Consider the following 8,312-nt stretch of genomic DNA (forward strand, 5'->3'; position numbering starts at 1 on the left):
AAGTGTTCTAGTAGATATTCATACATTTTTATGGTTGTTATGTGTGTAGGGGTGCGGGGACGTGCAATTTTTTCTTGAAGTGACATATTAATCTTCTATTAAATTTTGTTTATGTTTTGGAGCCATCTTCTTATGACAATATTTAAAGGATAGAATTATAGTGAACTTTAAAATTTGATCAAAACTACTACACACATGCATAAACACATAATAAATAAGTTAATCGATACAAATCATAACACTTGTATATTTGGATAAATCCCTATTATGAGAAGAATATGACAACATAAAGTAGACCAATGTATTATTCAATCAACAATATCATCACAATGCACTTGTAAAAAAGCTTTAAATAGATTATCACTATCATATATTCTTGATTAATTTTCTTACCATTCTAATTACTCATAAATTTATACAATACAATATAGCTACTCTTAATAGTAATTGCATATATCTTTTATACTTTCAATTTCAACTATCTTATATTTTATTTCTTATAATGTGAAATTATGGAGATCTCATGTTTTATTTTTTTATTGTAGCAATTCAGGACTTCCTCAAATAAATAACAAACTAGTAAATTAATATCTAATCTATTTTCCATTAAGGTGATAATTCATTTTGGATAATTCTCTATCATAAAATTTGTGGGAATCTCACATGATATATGGAGATAATATGCAACTCAATTCTTCTTATATGTTATGTAAGACTTTATTTGTGAATAAAGATCTATTGAGAACCACTATGAAAAAGGAGGTAAAACTTTGGCCAATATATCTAAAGTTTCTTTCTTCTATTCTAATTTAAAGAAAAAACGTAAAGAAATAGAGAAAGAACTAGAGCGGATAAGTGTTGCATATAACCTTGTATAAGATTCAGCTTTAGATTTTGGCAAATTGGTTAACACTTTGCAACATCTGTTAGATGTCAGATCGTTGAAAGAACTGAAGAACCAATTGATCCCCAAACTTAAAATTCTACAGAGGGCATATAAGGATTCTAAAGCAATTTTGGCTACACCAAAGATGAGCACAGTGAATGCAATGAAATAATTTGTTGCACAAGTTATGATAACTATTGAGATCACTGAAACATTATTTGAGACATGGGTTAATGATTTTGCATAGATGAAGTCTCATTTCATTGACATTTTCTTAAGACTTCCATTGTAAAAATTCTTATATTTATGTAGTTTTTGATGCAAATTTTTATTTTACTTTTCAATTTGGCATTGTTGTCAAAGAGGGAGTAGAAATATGTATGTGATGTAAAATTTTGTATGTACTATTAATGGGGAGTCTATACATTTTTGTAAGCACACTTAGTTGTCTCAAAATTTTCTAAGTGTTGCCATCAATGCCAAAGGGGGAGATTGTTGGCTTGATGATAATTTTTGTATTGGATGACTTTATGTGTTGTCATTGATGGAACACATATACACACAAATATTAGATAAGTCAATAGATACTACTCCTAAGTCTTTGTATTGCAGACCGATATCATTTGTATAGAAAAGTTCAACCGATATCAAGGTGTCTAAACCGGTATATGTAGACAACTGGTATATGCAAGAATGACAATTGGTTTTGGTCAATTCCATTGACACCAATTTCGAGATGCAATGGAGATTGACAAGGAGATGAATGGAGCACAATCGGTATATGAGTTGAAAGCAGCTAACACTCAACCAGTATCGGTGTTCAAACTAGTTTCACAGATTATGTGATGAGTTATCACTGGTCGTGATGAGTTATCTCTAACCAACAGTTTTGGCAGTGATCTGTGATGTGTTATGAAAGATTATCCAGATATACTGAACCTAGGAAATAATGATGAGGTTCTTGATTCTGACATGAAATCTAATGTCTATAAATAGACATTGTGATGAACTATTTTTATGATGCAAGATACGAGTTGTGTTAAGAGCTAGAATTTATGCGAATGGCAGAGTATGTCGGTGATGCAGTATTGAATGAGCAGAAAGGGATCTATACAAGCAAGATGTGATATTTCTAGATCATACCACCTATTGTTTTCTAATCACTACAGCAGTTAAATCTCCTAACTGGGTAAGCTCTAACAAGCTTCATTGTACAAATCCTCTAACCACGTGATCCATTATTTTGGGTTTGAAATCCTCTACCAAGGTTACTCCTAATAGGGTATTACCTTTAACAAGGTATAGCTCCTAATAGAGCATTGGGATCTTTAACAAGATTCACTCCCAACAGAGCACTTTGTAGACCTTAACCAATCAGTTACCTATTATTGCAGATAGTTAACTTGTGAGTCGCATCTCACCGTGGTTTTTCCTAGTTGGGTTTCCCACGTATAAACACTTGTGTTATGGTGAATGTTTTACTTATTGTGGTTATAACACTTTGGATTGCATGCAAAGTCTTAAGTAAACTGGTTAATTGCTTTTACCGGTCTGGGTTTAAAGTGTCATTTTTTTTCTATCACTGCCCCTCCCTTCTCAGTGCTTTATAAGTCTATCAATTGGTATCAGAGCCTAACTTCCTTAAGGCCAAACTACTTAGAAGGAAACCCTAAAGTCAGTATGGGGGATATGAGTTATAGAGAGATGGCTAGAGTACTTGATACAACCAGGGAAGAGCTTGAAACCCTGAGAGGTAGATTCAAAGCTTCACAAGTAAAGAGGAGAGAATTGACTGAGCAATTACTGGAGATCTCTGACAATAGTTCTTTTGATGAGGCTAATATTGATGCACTAGTTGAAGAACTGGAGAAACTGAATGGTGAAAATCTAAACCTGAGGAGAGAACTTGAAGCCCTAACAATCCGTATGAGTCAAGAACTTGAAGCAAGGAAGGTAGATGAAGACCTGATCAAAGAGAGAGATCATGAGATTTCCAAGATCAAGTAGGAGAATGCAGCTTTGCATGAACATTAGCAAGAGGAGAAGGAAGAGAAAGAAGCATTACAGTTAGATCTTGAGATGGCAATGTCTCTTATAGAGACTCTTACAAAGCATAATGAAGATCTTACCAAAGAGCTTACTGCGGCTAATGGGAAGCTTGACAAATTTAACAAGAGCTCCTCTATGTTGGATGAATAGATCCAATCTCAGAGAATGAAAGGTGACACATCTAGATTAGGATTCAACACATCTAAGAAAGGAGAATCTCTCGGTACCAAGACCAACATGCATGAAGGTAAAATTGCTCCTAAGGCTAAGAAGCCTACCAGTAAGAAAGCTTACAAACCTGTTTGCTTTATCTGTCATAAACCTAGACATGCTACTAATGTGTGTAGAAGAAGGTCTAATGAGAACATGGGCTATATTGTTGATGTGTCTAGGGGATTTGAAGGTCATTGTTACACATAAAATATATATGGACATAGATTAATTGAATGCATATATGGAGTGAACAATCCGACACTTCACATGAATCCAAGACCTATTGGTGACTGGATAAGGACTTATGACAACTAGAGAAGCATGAATTGACAAAAATCCTATGTCAACTAGTTCAGTCCCTATGAGATGGAAAAGGTAACCAATGTAATTTGTACAATTTGCAATAACTTTAGTCTTGTGGCTATGAACTTTAGGAGAAGGACTGGAAGAGGTAATGCAGGACCTTGGAGAGCATCTAGGATGGCTTGCTATTATTGTCACAAACTAGGACACATGGCTAAGTTCTATAGAGAAAAGAATAACAAACTAGTAAACCACTCTGAAGATTAGAAAGGAAAGAACAAGGTTCATGTTGAAGAAACCAGAGCGGAGATTAACAAAATTTGGAAGAAGAAAAGTGAGGACAAGCTAGCAGAAGAATCAAACCCTTCACTGAGTGTGGAGAATGCTATACCGGTAAACTGAGCTTTTCAACAAGCCTAAGGGGAGCATAATGGTAAATCTGTTTCTCGACCCCTAGAAGAGTGTATGGCAAGAGATTTTTGCATTTCAAGTTGTAATATGTGAATTTTTTATATTTTTCTCTATAGGTTTTCTAAGGATTACCAATCAATTATATACCTACCAGTACAGGCAAGTTTGTTAAGTGGTAAATTAGGGTTTGTTACCCTATCAGTAGTGTAATTAATGAAGTGGGTAAGTTTATAAAAGAAAGTCTTACTAAGTTATTTTTACCTTAATTGCATTCGAAGAAGAATTTGTGAGCACTTGTAGAGTGAAACAGAGCATTGTTAGCTGATTGCGAATGGATTTGTGCTACGGATCATAAGTTGAATCGGATTTGAAGCGAAGGAAGGCGAATCAGGTGTGCATACAAGAGATCAACTGGAAACCCTACCAGCATGAAGGGAATAAGGTATTTTTGTTAATATCTCTCTCGAATCAAGATTATCTAGAATGGCATCATCATCTACACCAGCAGAGAGTCTTATGATTACTGCTGAAGCTATGCAGTCTATGGGATCGGATAAAATAGAATCATATAATGCATTATCTCAAGTTCCTGATGGTGTTTTGATTAAAGGAGATTTGTCTAGTTATATAGGCTGTAAAATTGAGGATCTAGGATCATTGGCAATCTATTCACAGCTTAAATCTTTGTGTGATAAGAGTGGGAAAATCAAACTCGAATATATTAGGGTTTATGAAAAGGGTTTTCATAATACAGCTTATTTTCTTGAAGATTTCGAGGAAGAGAATCTTAGGATTATCCTTAGTTGTGTACATGGAGGTAATATGTATCTTGACAGGTTGCACACAATCACAAAGGAATTTATTCATGTAGTGGTTGGTTTCTGCCAAACCAGTGAAGTACCAAAATTGACAACAATCTCAAAGGAGACTGTTATTGCTTTGACAAAGACCATTGCTGACGGTCATGCTATATCGGTCAACAACATTGCAGATCTAGAAGTCAGATTTGCAACAATGGTTATTGGCTATCGGACATTCCACTCCAGTAGGATGAACAGTGTATGGTCTGCTACTATGCATGCCGCCTATAGGATGATGGAAGAGAATGTAGATTATGATTTGTGTGAGGCAATGAGAAGTCAATTGATGCTAAACTTAGAATCAATTAAGAAGGACAATAGCCAAACATTCAAATATGGTCAATTTTTGATTGGTTTATTCTTTTACTTTTAGAATTTCATTCCAGGAATTGGTGATATTCAATGGTCCAAGGACATACCGATTACAGCCCAAATCAAGAATAACATTAAGGCTATGAAGAACACATTTCCTGTTGCCATGAATAAATATTTTAATGAGTTTCAAAAGAAGAAGAGCATGAGATTAAGGCTATCTGATGAAGTGGTGAAACACTTTGAAAAAGACATTTGTTTCACTATAACCACTGATGTTTGCCTTATGGAGGCCGTTGAAACTAGAGAAGAAGAAATGGAAGAAATGAGCTATGAAGTTAACTACGACTTGCTAATCGATTATGCAAACAACCTTTTGGTATCTCCCAAGGATAAAAAGAAGAAAATACTAGGAACTTATCAAGAAAGGATTGCACCTGCTCAACCCAGTAGTGCCAAGGAGAAAAAGAAGAAAATTGAGCAAGCAGCTTCTGTGACCATCGGTACAAGGCTAATTAGAAGTATTCAAATAAAAAAGGAACATTTACCCAAAGTATATGCAAAGAAGAAGACTATAACACAGTTAGTGCACTGGATCCCATCAGAACTCCGCAGTTAAGCGCGCTTGGGCCGGAGTAGTACTGGGATGGGTGACCTCCCGAGAAGTCCTAGTGTTGCACCCTTTTGAAAAGGAACCTATATTGAATGGTGCACTTTCCAGGAGCAGGAGCAAGTGTTGACATAGGAACAGGTTCAGGTTTGAATTCACTTGATGCTAGTTTTGGGAGTCCAGGGGATTCCCCCATGACTTGCCCCACTAAATTGGTCCCAGATCCTTTGGATGGGGCCCCAATAATAAGATTCCCTCTGTGGAATGCAACAAGAAATGGGCCTCTCTTTTTGCAACAAAACATAAGGGAAGGCCATTTCCTCGGTACTGCATAAAGTGGACCGGGATTCTAGCGCTTGCTCCATCTCTATACCAGACTGTATTGTGGAACAAAATATGGCTCACATGCACTTAGCCTTGGTTGGAAAATTTATTGGACCATGCCCAAATATTGAGGTAGTTAGATCCTGGGTGGATAGGAAATGGGAAGGTAAAGGTCAAATTGATGTTGTGGCTATGGCTAGTGTCTTCTTCTCCTTTTCATTTGCCTATGAAGAAGACTTCCGATCTTTTTTGGCAGGAGGTCCTTGGATGCTAAGCAAAGCCTCTTTAGCCCTTAAAAAGTGGGAACGAGGTTTTAATCCCAAAGACTGGGAATGTAATGAAGCCCCTATCTGGGTCAGACTACTAGGTTTACCCATGGAATTCTGGGGAGAAGAAATATTTGTGGGAATCGCAGCTTGCTTCGGTGAGCTAATCTCAGTCGACCCATTGACTGTAGCTAAAAGATGACTGATTTATGCCAGAATGTGTGTCAACATCAAATAGTCTACAAATCTACCTTCTGATGTATATCTTTTCTCCAAGCTTGGTAGATGGGTGAAGAAATTGAAGTGTGAATGTATTCCCTTGACATGTTTCCACTATAAAAAAGTGGATCACTAGGTCAGGCAGTGTCCGACTAAGCCAAAGAAAGAATGGAGGAAGAGGAATGATTTGCTACCCTTAGAGAAGATGGATGTCCTGGCTGCAAAACCTCCCTCAAATCACTTAGCCATTGGTCTAGATGGATCTCTACCTAGATCTAAGCCAATCATTCCTGCTACCCTTGACCCGAACCTCTCGTCCCCTGAGGAGATTATTGGGGAATCCCCTACTGTGGAGGCCCCCTGTTTTAATGTGGTTCTCCCAAATTCTTCAAGATCTACTCAAGATATCCCTATTAAGTTGATTGTGGATATGGATAGCTCTATTGAGTCAAAACCCCTAACCACCCCCTTGCAGGAATCGTCTCTTGAGGACTTCGCTCCTTTTATTGAGGTCAAACCCAAAAACAGAAGAAGGAACTCCCCTATTGGCCAAAACACTCTGCTCTCAGGGGGGTCTTAACTAGAAACAAACAAAAAGCGCACTGCGGGTTAGAATCTAGGGGGGTGGGGAGACCACCCAATAATGTTAGCAGAGATAGGCAGAGTTGAGTTGCCATTGCAGATGGAGCCCAGAGAACGTTACCAGAAATGGGGATGGGATCCCCCCCTCATGCTAAATGAAAGTCATCTCATGGAATATAAAGGGTTTAAATCACCCCCACAAGAATGACCTACTATCCAATTTGGTCAGAGATAATAAACCTGATATTTTCCTTGTCCGAGAAATGAAAAATGACCGATAGCAAAGTGGAAAAAATTAAACTGGCAATCTTTGGAGATTGCGGTGCTCACTATGTAGATGCAGATGGTTCTTCAAGAGGTATCGCCACCCTTTGGAATCTGAGACTGCTATGTGGTAAGGTGGTTCGCTCTTCTCCTAATCACATTGCTACTAGACTCTCTAATCTTAAAGATGGATCCTCCTGGGTTATTTCCAACATCTATGCTCCTAATGGGAGATCTGCTAGGAAAGCTCTCTAGTCTTCCATTTTCCATGCTAGATCACTTTTCCCTAATGAGAAATGGGTTCTTATGCGAAATTTCAATACCCCTCTCTCTAATCTAGAGAAATCTAGGGGTATTCCTATCTTTATTGATAGTAGACAAGACTTGGCTGACATGATCAACTCTTTGAGCCTTTTGGATCTGGATCTGATTGGTGCCAAGTTCACCTGGTCCAATAGACACAGTGGGGAGGATCTTATTTAGGTTAAGCTCGATAGGGGGCTTGTCTCTCTCGATTGGCTTTGGATGACTTCCTGTCGTCTCAATGCCTTGGTCCGTGTTGGATCTAATCACTTCCCCATCTGCCTCTCGATTACTCTGTTGTCTAGCAAAAAGGCATACCCCTTCAGATTTGAGAAAATATGGTTGATGGCCCCTGAAATCCAAGATAAAATTTTGGAGTGGTGAAATATTGATATCTAGGGCACGGCTATGTTTTGTATAACCAAGAATCTTTCCAATGTCAAGTCTAATATTCAACATTGGAATAAATCCTCCTTTGTTAATATCTTCAAAGCTAAAGAGAAGCTCAAACTGGATCTTAAGAAGGTTCAAAATCATATTCAAGTTTTCGGGTTTGATAAAGATGTCTCGAACAAAGAAATTGAAATTTTGACTAAATTGCATGACATTATTTCCAAAGAAGAGGAATTTTGGAAGTAGAGATCTAGAGCATTATGGCTCAAAAGTGGAGACAAAAACACCAAGTTCTTTCATATGACAACTCTGAAGCA

General features: G+C 37.4%; 1 pseudogene; it reads left to right on the forward strand.

Moving 5' to 3' along the window:
* The first annotated feature begins 5,598 nt into the window (after positions 1 to 5,598).
* Positions 5,599 to 5,717, forward strand: LOC131037657 (5S ribosomal RNA; annotated as a pseudogene).
* The last annotated feature ends 2,595 nt before the right edge of the window (positions 5,718 to 8,312 follow it).

The sequence above is a fragment of the Cryptomeria japonica genome, chromosome 11 (genome assembly GCF_030272615.1).
Source record: "Cryptomeria japonica chromosome 11, Sugi_1.0, whole genome shotgun sequence".
Lineage (NCBI taxonomy): Eukaryota > Viridiplantae > Streptophyta > Pinopsida > Cupressales > Cupressaceae > Cryptomeria > Cryptomeria japonica.